Source organism: Schistocerca cancellata, chromosome 9 (genome assembly GCF_023864275.1).
Source record: "Schistocerca cancellata isolate TAMUIC-IGC-003103 chromosome 9, iqSchCanc2.1, whole genome shotgun sequence".
In the NCBI taxonomy this organism is placed as follows: Eukaryota; Metazoa; Arthropoda; class Insecta; order Orthoptera; family Acrididae; genus Schistocerca; species Schistocerca cancellata.
The window spans coordinates 128,606,612-128,628,506 of record NC_064634.1 but is presented as its reverse complement, the minus strand read 5'-3'; positions in this window follow the sequence as shown (position 1 = coordinate 128,628,506).

Here is a 21,895-nt window from a genome sequence, read left to right as displayed (position 1 = left end):
TTATAATTAATGATTACTGTCATGAGAGATGCCCACTAAGTGAATAATACACACTTTTTCATTACAATTATATTTTACTAAGTTACAACCAAACTTACATTAAATACCGTACTGCTATACAATGGCGGCCTTCGGCTAGAAAAAACAAAATAGGAGAGAGCTTTCAATAAAACAATAGTCTCTGGTCATGTTCATTTTCATTACAGAGATAAAAAAAATGTTCTTTTCTTAATCACATCGCTGTTTGTGATTTTTGATGGGATTATTTAACTTTTTAAATCTATCTTATACATCGTGCACACGTACGCAGCCTTGAAATAATTTATAATTCACACGTGACACAAGAAAAACCTTATTTTTTCTCTTACTAAAATGTCAATTTACGTGACGTACCGTCACACCTTCCACAATCAAATTTACAGCTCTTTGATGACTCGGAATGCATCCTACCAGTTGTGCGATAAATTTCTTCTTTCCGTAATTGGATTCAATAACTGCTCATTACTTTAAAAATCTCTGCTCGCTTCTTGTCTGAACTGTTTATCGTACACCTTCCACTTCCGTACAAGGCTACACTTCAGCCAAGTACCTTCACAAAAGACTTGGTGATCCTTACAATTATATTCGATTTTAGCACATTCCTCGTTTTCTGAAACGCGTTTCTTGCTATTTCCAGTCTTCCTTTTGTATCCTCTCTACTTCAGCCATCATCAATTATTTACGTTAAAATGGACAACCGAGATACCATTAATACCTCTTTATTGAGCCGAGACTGGTCAATACAGAAATATTAATGCGATCTCGACTGTTTATTTTAACGTAAACATAACATCAGGTCGTTGGTCTCCGTAGGATATGTCGCCAAAATTTATCATCATCAACTACCCTGAGTCCGCCCCGATAGCTGAGTGGTCAGTGCGGCGATCTGTCACGCCACGGAGCCCGGGTTCAATTCCCGGCTGGCTCGGAGATTTTCTCCGCTCAGGGACTGGGTGTTGTGTTGTCCTCATTATCATTTCATCTTCATCAGTGGAAGGCAACGAAAAACCACCACTGGAATCATTTCCCTAGACGCTCATGCGGTGGACCTCTCTGACGAAGTAGGACACAAAGTTTTTTTTAACTACCCTGACAGGTAAAATTGTAACTCAAACAAATAATTAATCTAGAGTTATGAATTTCGCGGATGCTTTTGTCTAGAAAACATACGTAAGTGATTAACAGCGCAAGAACACAGGTTAATGCAAGCGCGAGATAAGCCATTGCAAATATGAAATGTTGGTACATTGAAAACCAGTGTAGCCGCCAGAATGTTGAATGCAAGCATGAAAACATGCCTGCATTGTGCTGTACAGGTGCCAAATGTCAATGGTATGGAATTCCATGCCTGTTACACTTGGTCGGTCAATACAGGGACGGCTGTTGATATACTTTCCGGGATGTGAGGTCGTGGTCCAAGAACTTTTCTGCTCCTTACGTTTCGTCCAGGACTGCGCTGGACTTCCTCAGAGGCGTTGCTCCGCTGAGTCTTGCCGGCAGTCGGCAAGACTCAGCGGAGCAACGCCTCTGAGGAAGTCCAGCGCAGTCCTGGACGAAACGTAAGGAGCAGAAAAGTTCTTGGACCACGACCTCACATCCCGGAAAGTATATCAACAGCTATGTCAACCGGTCGTGAAAGCCTTCATTCTACAATACAGGGACGATTAATGCCGTAAGTGGATGACTCTGGAGTTGACGTCAGATCATGTTTCACATGTGCTCGATTGAAGACCGATTTGGTGATCGAGCAAGTTGAATACTGCAAAGTCCTGGCGCACGCAGCGGATGTGGACTCTTATCAGCGTTGCGCAACTTCCGGACTTTTGATTATAAATCAACACGGTGCAAGTAATACTAGGCACCGTGTTCCGCGGCTGCCTCACTCAGCGGCTAAGTCCACTTGAAGGTCACTGTGCTCGACATCTATTGAGCCTCCCAGAGACATCCCAGAGAGCATCCCAGAGTGCCCCAGAGAGCTACAACACCAAGAAGAATCGCTTCTCGGCTTTTGGCAAGATCAATGTGTAGTATTTGTGGCCCTTAAAAGGGCCGTTTGTTGAGAACTGCTACTTTCAATGATTATATAGAGTACAATCACCCACAATGCGACAATCTTCCAAAGAAGAAGGACCGCTAGCCTTCACCCATAAGTGAATACTGCAGTCGGAATTTATCTTACAACGTCTACGACAAGACAAAGACAAACTCCCGTGCGGAAGAAGGTAAGAACCCTCATTAGCAATCATAATCTCAGATACAGGAATAGTCCGGTAAGCTAAGATTTCCCTGGTTTCAAAAGATTCCAAACCTGCTCTACCTGCATTGTCCTGTTTAGCGCATTCACTCGGTTTGAGTGAATAGCCACTGAGGCACTGCTTCTTACAATGATGCGTAAACGACGTTATCGTCGTCGCCGGCGATTGCTGGTTTACAAATCACTTGTAAATGTGGACGGCACCCGAGGTGCTTCGACATCTTCTGGGAAGGGCAAAAAGAACGAAACGAGAGGAGTTTCTAAAACTGCTCAATTCGTTCTTATACATGGTCCTACTTTATTTTGTGGGGCTAGATTTAATTTTTCTCTAATGAAGGTATCCTCTTCCTCTAGTTTGGGTAACGGATGGCTAACCGTAGCTTTCGTTGCCTGTAACAATGCAGGTAGAGCAGGTTTGGAATCTTTTGAAAGCAGGGAAATCTTAGCTTACCGGACTATTCCTGTATCTGAGATTATGATTGCTAATGAGGGTTCTTACCTTCTTCCTCACGGGAGTTTGTCTTTGTCTTGTCGTAGACGTTGTAAGATAAATTCCGACTGCAGTATTCACTTATGGGTGAAGGCTAGTGGTCCTTCTTCTTTGGAAGATTGTCGCATTGTGGGTGATTGTACTTTATATAATCATTGAAAGTAGCAGTTCTCAACAAACGGCCCTTTTAAGGGCCACAAATACTACACATTGATCTTGCCAAAAGCCGAGAAGCAACATGTCGACAGCCTATGGAACAAGTTGGATTACAACAGCGGTATGAGGGCGAGGGTTATTGTGTTGTGAAACACGACGTGAAATGCTGTTCATGAATGGTAGCACAACAGGTCGAATCACCAGATTGACACTCCAGACCATAACCCCAGGAGTAGGTCCAGTGTGTCTAGCATGCAGGCAGGTTGGCTGCAGGTCCCCAACTGGCCCCCTTGTAATACACGCCCATTACTGGCACCGAGGCACAACCAGCTTTCATCAGAAAACACAATAGACCTCCACCCTGCCCTCCATTAAGGTCTCGCTTGAGGCCGCAAATGGCAATGGTTTGGGGTCAGTAGAATGCATACTGCGGGCCGGGGGACTATCCTTGAAGTAACAGTTGGTTGTGTCACTGGATGCCAACTGCTGCTGCAGATGCAGTACGATACACCAGAGCTGTAGGATGAACACGATGGTCTTCCACTTGGTCGACCGGAGCCCTGTCTTCTTGCGACCGTTCATTCTCGTGACCATTGCTGCCAGCAATCATGCACAGTGGATACGTTCCCGCCAAGTCTTCCTGCAGTATTGCAGAAGGAACATCCAGCTTCTCGTAGCCCCATTACGCTACCTCTTTCAAACTCAGTGAGCTGTAGATACTGGCGTTTTTGTAGACTTAAAGTTATTCTTGACGAACTTCGACTCACCACGACTGATCTCAAAGGTAACTAACGCTCACGACAGCTACAACATGTATCTACGGCAAACCTGATTTGCATCCTCATAGTGGCACTATTAGTTCCGCTCTTATGCGACTGGCGCGAAATAGGACCAATTATCTTTCGGATGAAGAAACACGGCGACCACCTTTAGTTTATGTCTCACAATTCCATCTTGATGTTGCGATTTTTTTCCGTCAGAGTACTTAGCAGCTCAAATAGCAGAACTAGTTTTACTGCCTCAGTTCCTAATCTAATTCTCTCAATTCAGTGTGATTTAGGTGGGTTACAGTCCGTTACCCTTCTTATACGAGTTGGTTATAATGCAGCTTTTAAAACAATAAACTGGTAGCCAAGATTGCAGGAATTCTTTTTATTCCGTGATTACCGGTTTCGGTGAACCTAAAGCCGCCATCATCGGATCTAGGGAGGACAGAAAACACTATAAAAGTGCCCTTGGATTCCACTTACGCAATATATATATATATATATATATATATATATACACTCCTGGAAATTGAAATAAGAACACCGTGAATTCATTGTCCCAGGAAAAGGAAACTTTATTGACACATTCCTGGGGTCAGATACATCACATGATCACACTGACAGAACCACAGGCACATAGACACAGGCAACAGAGCATTCACAATGTCGGCACTAGTACAGTGTACATCCACCTTTCGCAGCAATGCAGGCTGCTATTCTCCCATGGAGACGATCGTAGAGATGCTGGATGTAGTCCTGTGGAACGGCTTGCCATGCCATTTCCACCTGGCGCCTCAGTTGGACCAGCGTTCGTGCTGGACGTGCAGACCGCGTGAGACGACGCTTCATCCCGTCCCAAACATGCTCAATGGGGGACAGATCCGGAGATCTTGCTGGCCAGGGTAGTTGACTTACACCTTCTAGAGCACGTTGGGTGGCACGGGATACATGCGGACGTGCATTGCCCTGTTGGAACAGCAAGTTCCCTTGCCGGTCTAGGAATGGTAGAACGATGGGTTCGATGACGCTTTGGATGTACCGTGCACTATTCAGTGTCCCCTCGACGATCACCAGTGGTGTACGGCCAGTGTAGGAGATCGCTCCCCACACCATGATGCCGGGTGTTGGCCCTGTGTGCCTCGGTCGTATGCAGTCCTGATTGTGGCGCTCACCTGCACGGCGCCAAACACGCATACGACCATCATTGGCACCAAGGCAGAAGCGACTCTCATCGCTGAAGACGACACGTCTCCATTCGTCCCTCCATTCACGCCTGTCGCGACACCACTGGAGGCGGGCTGCACGATGTTGGGGCGTGAGCGGAAGACGGCCTAACGGTGTGCGGGACCGTAGCCCAGCTTCATGGAGACGGTTGCGAATGGTCCTCGCCGATACCCCAGGAGCAACAGTGTCCCTAATTTGCTGGGAAGTGGCGGTGCGGTCCCCTACGGCACTGCGTAGGATCCTACGGTCTTGGCGTGCATCCGTGCGTCGCTGCGGTCCGGTCCCAGGTCGACGGGCACGTGCACCTTCCGCCGACCACTGGCGACAACATCGATGTACTGTGGAGACCTCACGCCCCACGTGTTGAGCAATTCGGCGGTACGTCCACCCGGCCTCCCGCATGCCCACTATACGCCCTCGCTTAAAGTCCGTCAACTGCACATACGGTTCACGTCCACGCTGTCGCGGCATGCTACCAGTGTTAAAGACTGCGATGGAGCTCCGTATGCCACGGCAAACTGGGTGACACTGACGGCGGCGGTGCACAAATGCTGCGCAGCTAGCGCCATTCGACGGCCAACACCGCGGTTCCTGGTGTGTCCGCTGTGCCGTGCGTGTGATCATTGCTTGTACAGCCCTCTCGCAGTGTCCGGAGCAAGTATGGTGGGTCTGACACACCGGTGTCAATGTGTTCTTTTTTCCATTTCCAGGAGTGTATATATATATATATATATATATATATATATATATATATGCATACAGGTTATAACATCAAGGCAAACAATGGTGATAATAGTTGCCTATAACACGTAGGCCTTACAAAATTGTCGTAAGTAGCACGTAGGTGACCAAGAGAAATGACATTATAAACGTTAAGTGTCTCCATCACATACAAGCGCAAGTTACACTACTGGCCATTAAAATTGCTACACCAAGGAGAAATGCAGATGATGAACGGGTATTCATTGAACAAATATATTAAACTAGAACTGAGATGTGATTACATTTTCACGCAATTTGGGTGCATAGATCCTGAGAAGTCACTACCCAGAACAACTACCTCTGGCCTTAATAACGGCCTTGATACGCCTGGACATTGAGTCAAACAGAGCTGTGATGGCGTGTACAGGTACAGCTGACCATGCAGCTTCAACACGATACCACAGTTCATCAAAAGTAGTGACAGGCGCATTGTGACGAGCCAGTTGCTCGGCCACAATTTACCAGACGTTTTCAGTTGGTGAGGGATCTGGAGAATGTAGTGGCCGGGGCAGCAGTAGAACATTTTCTGTGTCCAGAAAGCCCCGTACAGGACCTGCAGCATGCGGTCGTGCATATTCCTGCTGATATGTAGGGTTTTGCAGGGATCGAATGAAGGGTAGAGCCACGGGTCGTAACACATCTGAAATGTAACCTCCACTGTTTAAAGTGCCGTCAGTGCAGACAAGAGGTAACTCAGACGTGTAACCAATGGCACACCATACCATCACGCCGAGTGATACGCCAGTATGGCGATGACGAATACACACTTCCAATGCGCGTTCATAGCGATGTCGCCCAACACGGATGCGACCATCATGATGTTGTAAACAGAACCTGGATTCATCGGAAAAGATGACGTTTTGCCATTCGTGCACCCAGGTTCGTCGTTGAGTACACCATCGCAGGCGCTCCTGTCTGTGATGCAGCGTCAAGGGTAACCGCAGCCATGGTCTCCGAGCTGATAGTCCATGCTGCTGCAAACGGCGCCGAACTTTTCGTGCAGATGGTTGTTGTCTTGCAAACGTCCCAATCTGTTGACTCAGGGATCGAGACATGGCTGCACGATCCGTTACAGCCATGCGGGTAAGATGCCCGTCATCTCGACTGCTAGTGTTACGAGGCCGTGGGGAACCAGCACGGCTTTCCGTATTACCCCCCTGAGCCCACCGATTCCATATTCTGCTAACAGTCATTGGATCACGACCAACGCGAGCAGCAATGTCGCGATACGATAAACCGCAATCGCGATAGGCTACAATCCGACCTTTATCAAAGTCGGAAACGTGATGGTACGCATTTCTCCTACTTACACGAGGCATCACAACAACGTTTCACCAGGAAACGCCGGTCAACTGCTGTTTGTGTATGAGAAATCGGTTGGAAACTTTCCTCTTGTAAGCACGTTGTAGGTGTCGCCACCGGCGGCAACCTTGTGTGAATGCTGAAATGCTAATAATTTACATATCATAGCATCTTCTTCCTGTCGGTTAAATTTCGCGTCTGTAGCACGTCATCTTCGTGGTGTAACAATTTTAATGGCCAGTAGTGTAGGTACTACCGCAACTCGGGCTCTGTTCTTACACTACAGGCCGCGTCGCGAGATGGCGCTAGCAGAAAAGGCGCCAATGAATGTCTCAGCTCACCTCACAACAGGCTCTGCGTGTGTGGTGACATCGTTAGGGCTTGTACATAATTCTAGAGATTAATGTATCCCGTAAACATATACAAAACTTATGAAAGCTGCAGACCTAGACAACTGCACATCTGCCTGGTCAGATGTACTACATATCGAAAAGAAAATGCAAATTTCATGAGAACTGCTGAATTCCAAAAATGTACAACTGTTTGGTCCTATACGTAATAAGATACGATCATATATAGATATTTTCTCATACATAGATATTTTCTCTCTCTACAGCTTCCCCTATTTTTCTCATAATTTCAAACATTTTGCACATTTTACATTGTTCAGCTCGACAAATTCTATGAATGTGTCTCGATTTTCTTTAGTCTTACTACCATTATCAACCGCAACGTCAGAATTGCCTCCCTGGTGCCTTCACTGATCCTGAAGCCAAACCGATCGTTATCTAACACATCCTCGTTCTTCTCATATTTTTCTTGTCAGCAGTTTGGATGCATGACCTGTTAAGGTGATTGCTCGATAATTCTTGCACTTGTCAGCATTTGTAGCCTCCGGAATTTTGTGGATGATACTTTTTCGAAAGTCAGACGGTATGTCGAAAGAGTCACACATTCTACACATCAACGTGAAAAGTCGTTTTGTTGCCACTTCGCCCCATTATTTTAGAAATCCTGATGGAATGTTATGTATTCCTTCCCCCTTATTTGATGATAAGTCCTCCAAAGCACTCTTAAATTCTGACTCTAATAATGGATCCCCTATCTCTTCTAAAGCAACTCCTGTTTATCCTTCTATCACATCAGACAAATCTTTCCCCTCGTAGAGGCTTTCAGTGTATTCTTTCCACCTATCCGCTCTCTCCTCTGCATTTAACAGTGGAATTCCCATTGCACTCTTAATATTACCACACTTGTTTTTAATGTCACCAAAGGTTGTTTTGACTTTCCTATATGATGAGTCAGTCCTTGCGACAATCATTTCTTTTTCGATTTCTTCATTTTTTGATGTTATAAATTCTTTACTTTTGACAAAATGCATAAATGACATATCAGATGACAGCGAAAGTTCTTTGAAGATTGTCGCGGATGATGCTGTTGTACACAGAGAAGACGCAACAATGGAAAATTGTAGCGAAATGCCGGAAGACATGTATAACGTTTGGGTATACATAGACGAAAGACCCATTACTGTACAGTATACGCAGGAGGAAGAAATATATTTGTTGACTCTTCTAGCAACGAATGCTCTCGAAAATTCAACAGTAAATCACGTCACTATGAACAACACCTTTCTTGCAACATCTGCCACTGAAAGTTTGGAAGGTAGGAGACGGGGTACTGGCAGAAGTAAAGCTGTGAGGACGGGGCGTGAGTCGTGCTTGGGTAGCTCAGTTGGTAGAGCACTTGCCCGCGAAAGGCAAAGGTCCCGAGTTCGACTCTCGGTCCGGCACGCAGTTTTAATCTGCCAGGAAGTTTCACCTGCCACTGGAGTTGCTTGATGATACTCGTGAGGTTTCGTGCTTACTAAAAGAACCTATAACGACACGCGCTGGTCTTCTCTGGAATTTTATTGTTTCCTCTATCTGTGGATTCCACGCTGACGAGTAATACTCAAGCAATGGTCGATCGATAGCGGTGCGGTCTAACGTACGACTTTCCGGATTGGAAAGGAGCGCCTGGTCCCCAGTACGAATCCGCCCGGCGGAATTGTGCCGAGGTCTGGTGAGCCAGCCAGTCTGTGGACGGTTTTTAGGCGGTTTTCCATCTGCCTCGACGAATAAGGCCTGGTTCCTCTTATTCCGCCTCAGCTACACTATGTCGGCGATTGCTGCGCAGACAAGTTCGCCACGTACGCGTAAACCACCATTACTCTACCACGCAAACATGGGGGCTAGGGCTACACTCCTCTGGTGTGAGACGTTCCCTATGGGGGGGGGGGGGGGGTCACCGGGGGCCGAACCGCACAGTAACTCTGAAAGAGTGGTTCGGTGTGGGCCGGCGGAGGGGTGAAGTGTACTGCGGTCTGCGGTAGTCGTCGTGGAGTTGTGGACCACTGCGGCTGTGGCGGGGACAGAGCCTCTCCGTCGTTTCTAGGCCCCGGTTAACATAGAATACAATACAATGGTCGATCGAGGGTTCTGAAAAGTACCTCCTTTGTTGACGGATTATTCCAGTGAATCTCATTCTGGCATCTCTCTTTCCTGTCATTAGTTTTATGTGCATGTTCCACTTGAAATCACCCCGTATGCACACTCCTAGATATGTTATGGAACTAACTGCCTCCAGTGACTGTTCGACTATTGTGTAATTATACGCAAATGCAGAACAGTCACTAGAAGCAGTTAGGTCTGTAGAGTGTTGTACCACAAGGTAGCAATGGGGGGGGGGGGGGGGGGTGGTATCCACTTTCTACAACATAAATGTAAATGTGGATTAATACAGTTCTTTACTTGCATGAACTGAAAACAGTTACTTAGGTCTGTAGGGTGTTGTACCACAAGGTAGCAATTGGGGGGGGGGGGGGAGGAGGATAGTATCCCCTTTCTACAACATAAGTGTGGATTAATACAGTTCTTTACTTGCATGAACTGAAAACAATTGCTTAACTTGAATAGAGTCCATGTTTAGTGGTACAAGCTCATCACTAATAGTCCTCTTGCAGACTTTTGTAATGTCAATATCGGTAATCTTGCATTTACAAACTTTACTTTCTCACTGCTAGTAAAGTATAATTCTGACTGAGGTAAACTAGTCTCGCTATAGTCACTAATCTGGTCGCTATGTACTGTAGTAGTCTGCGATGAACTAAACCCACTATGTGCGTAAACTGACAAACGTCAAACTGGATGATTGAGTGAGGCCCTCCGGTTTGCGGCGGCGGCCTAAATGCATTCTGTCGAGAGGGCGTTGGCGGCATGTTGCTTGTGGGTGTGTCTTTGACCTCTCTCGTGATAGGTATGCTGATCCAGTGCCAACTGATCGATCTTGGTGCTTCATCTTCGCCGACCAGTGTGCAGGCGACAACTTACGTCAGCACTTTCCTCCTCCTTCCCCCCCCCCCCCCCTCAACAAAAAAAAATGCTGCACCGTTCCCATGTAGGGAGGGTGCGAACGACAACTGCGGGGAAGGGCTGGGGGGGGGGGGGGGGAGGGCAGGATGCTGGACATAGAGATGAGCCGCGAGCCTCGACTGTGGAGAACGCCGCACACCCGATTGTACCCCAGCATCTGGATTCTGAGGCAACAGGAAACTGCTGCCGGGACACACGTCCGGGCCTGAGGGCGTGTCCTGGGCCGATGACGGCGATGGCGACAGCGATGACGAGTCCACATCCATCGGTCCAATGAGTGGGGTCGGCGGGGGCGAGGGCGCATTGTCCATCCACTCCTTGGGTGCCCTGGTGGCTCCAGCGGGCGGCTTCGAAGGCCGCGCAGTCCCGTAAGGCAGGGAATCTGGGGGAGCAGCAGAATCACGGGGCAAATGACACGCACGAATTTGGTTCTGGTGGCGGCGCTACAAAACATCGGGACCTGCAATGAACTACATAAAAGAGCCAATGCGTTCCTGGATCATGCCTCTTTCCCAGCGCCCACGGTTGCTATAAGCCCTGAAAAGAAAAAGATAGCGCTGCGCACAGCCGTACTTGCGGACCATTGGCGGCGCTGAATGCTGCGATGGGTGTAGAAAGTGTACCAGTGTCCGATGGCGACGTCCATGCAGAAGTGCAGAAGTCTCGCCGGTGATGTCCGTCTCGTGGGTTGGAGCGATAGGAGGCGAGAAAGAGTTGCGGCCCCTGTTCCCTTGTGTGAGTGGTGCGAAGATTAGCAATCTGTCGTTTAAAAGTGCGCACGAAGATTTCTGGTTCAAATGGCTCTGAGCACTGTGGGACTCAACTGCTGTGGTCATAAGTCCCCTAGAACTTAGAACTACTTAAACCTAACTAACCTAAGGACAGCACACAACACCCAGCCATCACGAGGCAGAGAAAATCCCTGACCCCGCCGGGAATCGAACCCGGGAACCATGGCGTGGGAAGCGAGAACGCTACCGCACGACCACGAGATGCGGGCTAAGATTTCTGCTTCTCCGTTGGACTGAGGGTGAAACGGAACACTAGTTAGATGACAAATGCAATTTCATTCACAAAACTGTTCAAAATAACGTGAAGTGAACTGTGGTCCGTTGTCCGACACAAGTACTTCTGGCATACTTTCTATACAAAATATAGAGGACAACATTTGAATGATGCTACGTAATGTGCATAGGCACTGCAATTGGGATTTCCTGAAAGAGTCTACCGCTATGGAGTGTTCCAAAATGGTCCTGCATAGTCTATGTGCACTCGTTGCCATGGAGATTGAGTCTTAGGCCAAGCTGAGAATGTCTGTGGTGGAGCGGATTGGTTTTCCGTGCATGCGCGACACTATGGTGTCATATTTTCAATATGGGCGTCTCTACCCTGCTAAGAACAGTGGCATCGCGCTAACTGTTTAGTGCGAACAATTCCCCAATCTCCTTGGTGAAGCAGTTATAACACACCCTTTTGCAATACTGTGGCAATAAGCACACGGGATTGTCCACTGTCATTTTGAACTTGGATCTCATCCTGCTGAACTGAAAGGTTATGCTGACGTACAAAATAGCGGCGCGCAACTGAGTTCCAGATACTGTTCAACGAACGAGGCCAAGACGTGCGAATGTAATGCAACAAAATCTTGAGATCTGCTTCCGCGACCTGTGCAATTTTTCTGTAGTGCAAGGGAAAATATTCCAGCAATTCGGAGTCTTGCGCATCGATTTTACAAGCTTGCGGCAAATGCATCAAAGTAGGAGTCTGAGCCAATCGGAAGGCGAGATAGGACGCGTGCATTGCTATTCTTTACAGTAGGTCTGCACAGAATTTCACATTGATACTGAGAAAGCAACAAAGCCCAACGTTACAATTTTTGAGCAGAGCGTCTAGGAACCGGCTTTGACGGATGAAACAAGGACTCCAAAGAATCTGTTACTAAAAACAAACAAACAAAACATACAAATGCTGGTGGAATTTGGTCACACCATACACAATAGCGAGAGCTCCTTTTTCTATTTGAGAATCATTGCACTGAAGTTGATTGAGCAGCTTTGAGGCAAAAGGAATGGATCTGTCTTGTGCACCAATTATGTGCGAAAGCACAAGTCGGATTCCGTAGGAAGAAGCGTTGACTTGCAAAACTGCTGGCTTGTTAGGGTCGAAATGCACTAAACATCTGTCACTGAGCAAGGAATTTTTGAGATTCTGAAATGCGTCGTGACACGCTCTTGTCCACACGAGAGGCACATTTTTCTGACGCAGGGAATGCAATGGAGCCGCAATTTGAGCGGCATTCGGTATGAACCGAATGTGGTATGTCGTCCTTTATTGTATGATTATATGATAGCGGAACATATACTGGTAGCAGTTACTTCTGTAAAATATCTTGGTGTATACGTGCGGAACGATTTGAAGTGGAATGGTCATATAAAATTAATTGTTGGTAAGGCGGGTACCAGCTTGAGATTCATTGGGAGAGTCCTTAGAAAATGTAGTCCATCAACAAAGGAGGTGGCTTACAAAACACTCGTTCGACCTATACTTGAGTATTGCTCATCAGTGTGGGATTCGTACCAGATCGGGTTGACGGAGGAGAAGGAGAAGATCCAAAGAAGAGCGGCGCGTTTCGTCACAAGGTTATTTGGTAACCGTGATAGCGTTACGGAGATGTTTAGCAAACTCAAGTGGCAGACTCTTCAAGAGAGGCGCTCTGCATCACGGTGTAGCTTGCTGTCCTGGCTTCGAGAGGGTGCGTTTCTGGATGAGGTATCGAATATATTGCTTCCCCCTACTTATACCTCCCGAGGAGATCACGAATGTAAAATTAGAGAGATTAGAGCGCGCACGGAGGCTTTCAGACAGTCGTTCTTCCCGCGAACCATACGCGACTGGAACAGAAAAGGGAGGTAATGACAGTGGCACGTAAAGTGCCCTCCGCCACACACCGTTGGGTGGCTTGCGGAGTATAAATGTAGATGTAGATGCCTAGTGCTGAGTGCAGCTCAGACACATTGCGAGGAACAGGCAAGTCACGGCTTGCAAGCAAATGAGATTGGAGGGGTGCACCCCCTGACTGTTTATCACATGACCTAAGTACTGCAATTCAGTTTGACAAAAGTCACACTTTTCGAGGCGACACTTGTGCTTCTGGCTACACTCGAATGAGAGTACGCAAATTGGCAATGTGTTCCTCTATTGTACGACCTGAGAAGGCAATATCGTCAAGATACTTTGAAGAAAATGACACTTCTGCAGTCAGCTGTTCCAAGTAACGTTGAAAAATGGCGGGTGCGGGAGCACTGCCAAAGAACAAACGCAAATGCTTGAACAGTCCCAAGTGTGTAGTTACTACAAATATTTTCTGTGATTCTTCATGCAAACGAATTTGGAAGTAGACATCACGAAATCTGTCTTAGGAAAAGTAACGTCCCGCACCAAGCATATTCATGAGTTACTCAGGATGAAGTACTGGATAATTGTCAACTTCTGTCTGTGGATTGACTGTAGACTTGAAGTAAACTCAAATGCGAATGCTACAAGAAGGATTAGGCAATAAAACGAGAGGACTTGGCCACTGACTAGCTTGATTGGGAGCAATTACAGTATGTAAAAAAAAAATAAACACTCCGTCTACAGTCCACAAGTGGCCCATCGGGCCATCCGACCGCCGTGTCATCCTCACGGGAGGATGCGGATAGGAGGGGCGTGTGGTCAGCACAACGCTCTCCGGTCGTAATTATGGTATTCTTGACCGAAGTCGCTGCTATTCGGTCGAGTAGCTCCTCAATTGGCATCACGAGACTGAGTGCACCCCGAAAAATGGCAACAGCGCACGGTGGCCGGGATGTTCACCCACCCAAGTGCCGACCATGCCCGACAGCGCTTAACTTAAGTGATCTCACGGGAACCGGTGCATCCACTGCGGCAGGGCCGGTGCTTAGTTACACCATTAGCTTACAATTATTTCAGTCAAATGGCTTTGAACACTATGGGACTCAACTGCTGTGGTCATAAGTCCCCTAGAACTTAGAACTACTTAAACCTAACTAACCTAAGGACATCACACACATCCATGCCCGAGGCAGGATTCGAACCTGCGACCGTAGCGGTCGTGCGGTTCCAGACTGTAGCGCCTTTAACCGCTCGGCCACTCCGGCCGGCAATTCCTTTTTAAATGGTTCAAATGGCTCTGAGCACTATGGAACTTAACATCTATGGTCATCAGTCCCCTAGAACTTAGAACTACTTAAACCTAACTAACCTAAGGACATCACACAACACCCAGTCATCACGAGGCAGAGAAAATCCCTGACCCCGCCGGGAATCGAACCCGGGAACCCGGGCGCGGGAAGCGAGAACGCTACCGCACAACCACGAGCTGCGGACCTTATTTCAGTCACCGGCTACTTTGTCTCTTTTGGTTCAAAAGCAGACACTGAAAGTACATTGTCTTGGATGCTAAGTCAAAACAAATGAAAGGCATCTAAATCGAATATGTTCTCACTGTCTCTTGACTTCAACACAATAAAATTCACTGTGCTACTATGAAATTTGTAAGTGGCAGGCAAACTACACTTTCCAAAAACTGGAATTTCCTGTCCGTCGTAAGCAGTGAGGTGCTTACTAGATTTAGAAAGGCGTGGTGAGCTTAACTGTTCGTAAATGGCACGCTTAAGCAACGTTAGCAAGGCACCTGTCTAAAAGTTCACACGATGGCCAGCAACTAGTAATGAGACAAACAGTTTGTTAGAACATCGTTGCACAGCACTAGGACGAGAAGTAGGCACAATCTTAACCTTACTCTCGTCAGTGCCAGTCACAGGTTTTGAAAACACAGCGTTCACTGCATGCGCACGAGCCTGTTTTTTTTTCTGGAAGTGGACAAACTTGGGGTTTTTGTGCCTTTGCGAAAAAACTGCTTGGACATGGCCTTTTTCTCCTCACGTGTAACACATTGCGTTAAGTGATGGGCAGTCCTCACTTTTATGGCGAGCAAAACGTCCACGGCAAGACTTCACTGAATTTACAGGCCTACGCTGCAGTCCGCTCGGCTGCGTGGCGCTCGCTGTTGTGGCTGCTTGGGGCGGTCGCGAACGAGGGGCCAACAAGGGTGCTGCTCCTCAGGCTTCGTCTCACATCGCTTTACCATTCAGCTTGCTTCCGGCGGCGAAGAGAAGGAAGCAGCTGGAGGGATGAATGCCGTGTTTAGTGTTCGTAGATTCCGCCTTGACTATCAGTAGCCTGTCAATGCCGGGACTATTCGTAATGATACAATTCGCAAAAAGATTGCAGATTGTCACTGTTCTGTGCCATCTACAATATAATTTTAATTGAACACTTCTTCGTGTCCCTAATAGACCTAATTCGGACCACTTTTTCTCGATCTTCGGACTTTGCTCTTCGTTCAGTACTGCATTCCCCCCACCCCCCACTGCTGTTACTTCCCTCCCTGTGATAAGAGAACACCGTTTTTCCGTATTTATTGTTCCTTAGCAAAACGAACGTTACTAAACCACGCGGCTGCTACGGTCGCAGGATCGAATCCTGCCTCGGGCATGGATGTGTGTGATATCCTTACGTTAGTTAGGTTTACGTAGTTCTAAGTCTAGGAGACTGATGACCTCAGATGTTAAGTCCCATTGTGCTCAGAGCCATTTGAACCAAGTCTGTCAGCTCTATTTCCATTAGATCCTTTTCTGTCTCCAACGCCAAGGAGAGAGTCTCAGTAACAAGAAATAACTATCTCTCACACAGATCATGCATCCATTAATGAACAACCCCAAATACTTCTCAGTTGACCGACGCAACCGATACTCAGAGCTCACATATACTGGAAAATACACTACAGGCCATTAAAATTGCAACCCTCCTGAACCCACCGATTCCATATTCTGCTAACAGTCATTGGATCTCGACCAACGCGAGCAGCAATGTCGCGATACGATAAAACGCAATCGCGATAGGCTACAATCCGACCTTTATCAAAGTCGGAAACGTGATGGTACGCATTTCTCCTCCTTACACGAGGCATCACAACGTTTCACCAGGCAACGCCGGTCATCTGCTGTTTGCGTATGAGAAATCGGTTGGAAACTTTCCTCAGGTCAGCACGTTGTAGGTGTCGCCACCGGCGCCAATCTTGTGTTAATGCTCTGAAAAGTTAATCATTTGCATATCACAGCATCTTCTTCCTGGCGGTTAAATTTCGCGTCTGTAGCACGTCATCTTCGTGGTGTAGCAATTTTAATGGCCAGTAGTGAAATAAACACATCTAAGTGGATAAAGAAAAGAAATAAAGAGTATTTATTTTCTGACATTAAATTCATATCGGCGAAGTCCCAAGCAACTTCTGTCACCATGGGAGCTAAAACATTATTATTATTATTACTTTCTATTCTCAGACGTTATGTCTGGTCAAAAATGGACAGTGACGCGGACCTTCATCAAGCGTGACTTCCTTTTAACTGTACGGTATATGTTATATTGCATTTAGTAACTTTCGGGTCATTGAACATGTATCAATAATTACAGATTTTTGTAGTTGTATATATACACTCCTGGAAATGGAAAAAAGAACACATTGACCCCAGTGTGTCAGACCCACCATACTTGCTCCGGACTCTGCGAGAGGGCTGTACAAGCAATGATCACACGCACGGCACAGCGGACACACCAGGAACCGCGGTGTTGGCCGTCGAATGGCGCTAGCTGCGCAGCATTTGTGCACCGCCGCCGTCAGTGTCAGCCAGTTTGCCGTGGCATACGGAGCTCCATCACAGTCTTTAACACTGGTAGCATGCCGCGACAGCGTGGACGTGAACCTTATGTGCAGTTGACGGACTTTGAGCGAAGGCGTATAGTGGGCATGCGGGAGGCCGGGTGGACGTACCGCCGAATTGCTCAACACGTGGGGCGTGAGGTCTCCACAGTACATCGTTGTTGTCGCCATTGGTCGGCGGAAGGTGCACGTGCCCGTCGACCTGGGACCGGACCGCAGCGACGCACGGATGCACGCCAAGACCGTAGGATCCTACGCAGTGCCGTAGGGGACCGCACCGTCACTTCCCAGCAAATTAGGGACACTGTTGCTCCTGGGGTATCGGCGAGGACCATTCGCAACCGTCTCCATGAAGCTGGGCTACGGTCCCGCACACCGTTAGGCCGTCTTCCGCTCACGCCCCAACATCGTGCAGCCCGCCTCCAGTGGTGTCGCGACAGGCGTGAATGGAGGGACGAATGGAGACGTGTCGTCTTCAGCGATGAGAGTCGCTTCTGCCTTGGTGCCAATGATGGTCGTATGCGTGTTTGGCGCCGTGCAGGTGAGCGCTACAATCAGGACTGCATACGAACGAGGCACACAGGGCCAACACCCGGCTACATGGTGTGGGGAGCGATCTCCTACACTGGCCGTACAACACTGGTGATCGTCGAGGGGACACTGAATAGTGCACGGTACATCCAAACCGTCATCGAACCCATCGTTCTACCATTCCTAGACCGGCAAGGGAACTTGCTGTTCCAACAGGACAATGCACGTCCGCATGTATCCCGTGCCACCCAACGTGCTCTAGAAGGTGTAAGTCAACTACCCTGGCCAGCAAGATCTCCGGATCTGTCCCCCATTGAGCATGTTTGGGACTGGATGAAGCATCGTCTCACGCGGTCTGCACGTCCAGCACGAACGCTGGTCCAACTGAGGCGCCAGGTGGAAATGGCATGGCAATCCGTTCCACAGGACTACATCCAGCATCTCTACAATCGTCTCCATGGGAGAATAGCAGCCTGCATTGCTGCGAAAGGTGGATATACACTGTACTAGTGCCGACATTGTGCATGCTCTGTTGCCTGTGTCTATGTGCCTGTGGTTCTGTCAGTGTGATCGTGTGATGTATCTGACCCCAGGAATGTGTCAATAAAGTTTCCCCTTCCTCGGACAATGAATTCACGTTGTTCTTATTTCAATTTCCAGGAGTGTATGTTTGGATGTAGCTGTATTGCATTGATGTACTGGTGGATATTGTGAGGTATGACTCCTGTAGTTGATAGTGTAATTGGTATAATGTCGACTTTATCCTGATGCCACATGTCCTTGACTTCCTCAGCCAGTTGGATGTATTTTTCAATTTTTTCTCCTGTTTTCTTCTGTATATTTGTTGTGTTGGGTATGGATATTTCAATTAGTTGTGTTAATTTCTTCTTTTTATTGGTGAGTATGATGTCAGGTTTGTTATGTGGTGTTGTTTTATCTGTTATAATCGTTCTGTTCCTGTATAATTTGTATTCATCATTCTCCAGTACATTTTGTGGTGTGTACTTGTGTGTGGGAACGTGTTGTTTTATTAGTTTATGTTTTATGGCAAGTTGTTGATGTATTATTTTTGCTACATTGTCATGTCTTCTGGGGTATTCCGTATTTGCTAGTATTGTACATCCGCTTGTGATGTGATCTACTGTTTCTATTTGTTGTTTGCAAAGTCTGCATTTATCTGTTGTGGTATTGGGATCTTTAATAATATGCTTGCTGTAATATCTGGTGTTTATTGTTTGATCCTGTATTGCAATCATGAATCCTTCCGTCTCACTGTATATATTGCCTTTTCTTAGCCATGTGTTGGATGCGTCTTGATCTATGTGTGGCTGTGTTAGATGATACGGGTGCTTGCCATGTAGTGTTTTCTTTTTCCAATTTACTTTCTTTGTATCTGTTGATGTTATGTGATCTAAAGGGTTGTAGAAGTGGTTATGAAATTGCAATGGTGTAGCTGATGTATTTATATGAGTGATTGCTTTGTGTATTTTGCTAGTTTCTGCTCGTTCTAGAAAGAATTTTCTTAAATTGTCTACCTGTCCATAATGTAGGTTTTTTATATCTATAAATCCCCTTCCACCTTCCTTTCTGCTTAATGTGAATCTTTCTGTTGCTGAATGTATGTGATGTATTCTATATTTGTGGCATTGTGATCGTGTAAGTGTATTGAGTGCTTCTAGGTCTGTGTCACTCCATTTCACTACTCCAAATGAGTAGGTCAATACTGGTATAGCATAAGTATTTATAGCTTTTGTCTTGTTTCTTGCTGTCAATTCTGTTTTCAGTATTTTTGTTAGTCTTTGTCTGTATTTTTCTTTTAGTTCTTCTTTAATATTTGTATTATCTATTCCTATTTTTTGTTTGTATCCTAGATATTTATAGGCATCTGTTTTTTCCATCGCTTCTATGCAGTCGCTGTGGTTATCCAATATGTAATCTTCTTGTTTAGTGTGTTTTCCCTTGACTGTGCTATTTTTCTTAGATTTGTCTGTTCCAAAAGCCATATTTATATCATTGCTGAATACTTCTGTTATCTTTAGTAATTGGTTGAGTTGTTGATTTGTTGCTGCCAGTAGTTTTAGATCATCCATGTATAGCAAATGTGTGATTTTGTGTGGGTATGTTCCAGTAATATTGTATCCATAATTTGTATTATTTAGCATGTTGGATAGTGGGTTCAGAGCAAGACAGAACCAGAAAAGACTTAATGAGTCTCCTTGGTATATTCCACGCTTAATCTGTATTGGCTGTGATGTGATGTTATCTGAATTTGTTTCGATATTAAGTGTGGTTTTCCAGTTTTTCATTACTATGTTTAGAAACTGTATCAATTTAGGATCTACTTTGTATATTTCCAATATCTGTAGTAACCATGAGTGGGGTACACTATCAAAGGCTTTTTGGTAATCAAATTATTATTATTATTATTATTATTATTATTATTATTATTATTATTATTATTATCCTTAGACGTTATTTCTGATTAAAAATGGAAAGTGACGTGGACCTCGATCAAGCTTGACTTCCTTTTAACTGTACGGTATATGTTACATTGCATTTAGGAACTTTCGGGTAATTGAACATGTATCAATAATTACAGATTTCTGTAGTTGTATATATACGTTTGGATGTAGCTGTATTGCGTTGATGTACTGTTGGATATTGCATGGTATGACTCCTGTAGTTGAAAGTATAATTGGTATATAATTGGTATTATTATTATAGCCGGCCGGTTTGGCGAGCGGTTCTAGGCGCTTCAGTCTGGAACCACGCGGCTGCTACGGACGCAGGTTCGAATCCTGCCTCGGGCATGGATGTGTGTGATGTCCTTAGGTTAGTTAGGTTTAAGTAGTTCCAAGTTCTAGGGGACTGATGACCTCAGACTTTAAGTCCCATAGTCCTCAGAGCCATTTGAACCACTGTTATTACTATGTTGTTGTTAGTACAGTAATTAAACAGTCGGTTAGTGAGCTCGTTTGAAAGAACATTTATCCCAAGAAGATTAAAAGCTACGTATTTTTCTTGGAACTACAGGCCAGTTTCTCTGCCTGGAATAGGCATCGTAATCACCTACCATTACTCCCTGTCCCGCAATAATGAGATCAAATTCTTCTGTTTCCTAATTTCTCTTTTTTTTCAGTTGTGTTCAAAATGGCTCTGAGCACTATGCGACTTAACGTCTGAGGTCATCAGTCGCCTAAAACGTAGAACTACTTAAAGCTAACTAACCTAAGGACATCACATACATCCATGCCCGAGGCAGGATTCGAACCTGCGACCGTAGGCGGTCGCTCGGCTCCAGACTGTAGCGCCTTGAACCGCACGGTCAGTCCGGTCGGCTTCAGTTGCGTCCTTTGTGTCTAGTGGTAGACTCCAGGACATACAAGTCCAGATGACTGTTCCGTAGTTTCACAACTTCACCATTACACGATTAACCAGTTCTCGTTGTGCATCATTTCTCTTTTCCCTTTTTTTCCCCTAACGGTAGATTGATTACAATCTCAGGCAGAGTTGGGTTATCTTCTGTGGACTCTGTTAAAACCACAAATATGGAAGAACAACATTTTTTTCACCTATGAGTATTCATTCAAGCAGTGTTCGTGGTGATTTGTTTGTGCTTCGGATGCAGTTCCTTCCTATAAACGCCAGGTGGGCCTGTGCCCGTACAGTGCTGATTGGGAAGATATTATAATCCTATCAAAAGAGTTGCAGAAATTCTGTTATCGTACTTTCTACTGCTGATGAGAAAATTAATCACACCTTATCGAATCATTCACTTCTGAGAGAACAAACAACAACTGACACCTTAGAGATAGAAGTGCTAACGACCACTCCCTGGTGCCATTAGGTTCGTATGAGCAGTTGCCAGCGGGCTCGTGCGCATGCGCAGAGCTGAATTCGCGTATGAGCAGTGCCTTCCTCCCGCTTCTAGCTACTTGGAGCGTGGCTGTTTGGCGTATGTCTGTATGAGCAGTAGCAGCAAGCAGCCAGAAGCTACCCGGAGAAATGTTCCTGGCGCGCCCAAGCTGCCAGATCCGCGCATGCGCAGAGCAAGCTGAGTTATAGTGGGGGGGGGGGGGGGGGTCCTTCCCCACGTGACCCGTGGCCGTGTCTTCGTTTACAGCTCCCACGTCAAATGAAAACAAAACAGATTTCTGTGGCTGGGAGCCATCATGT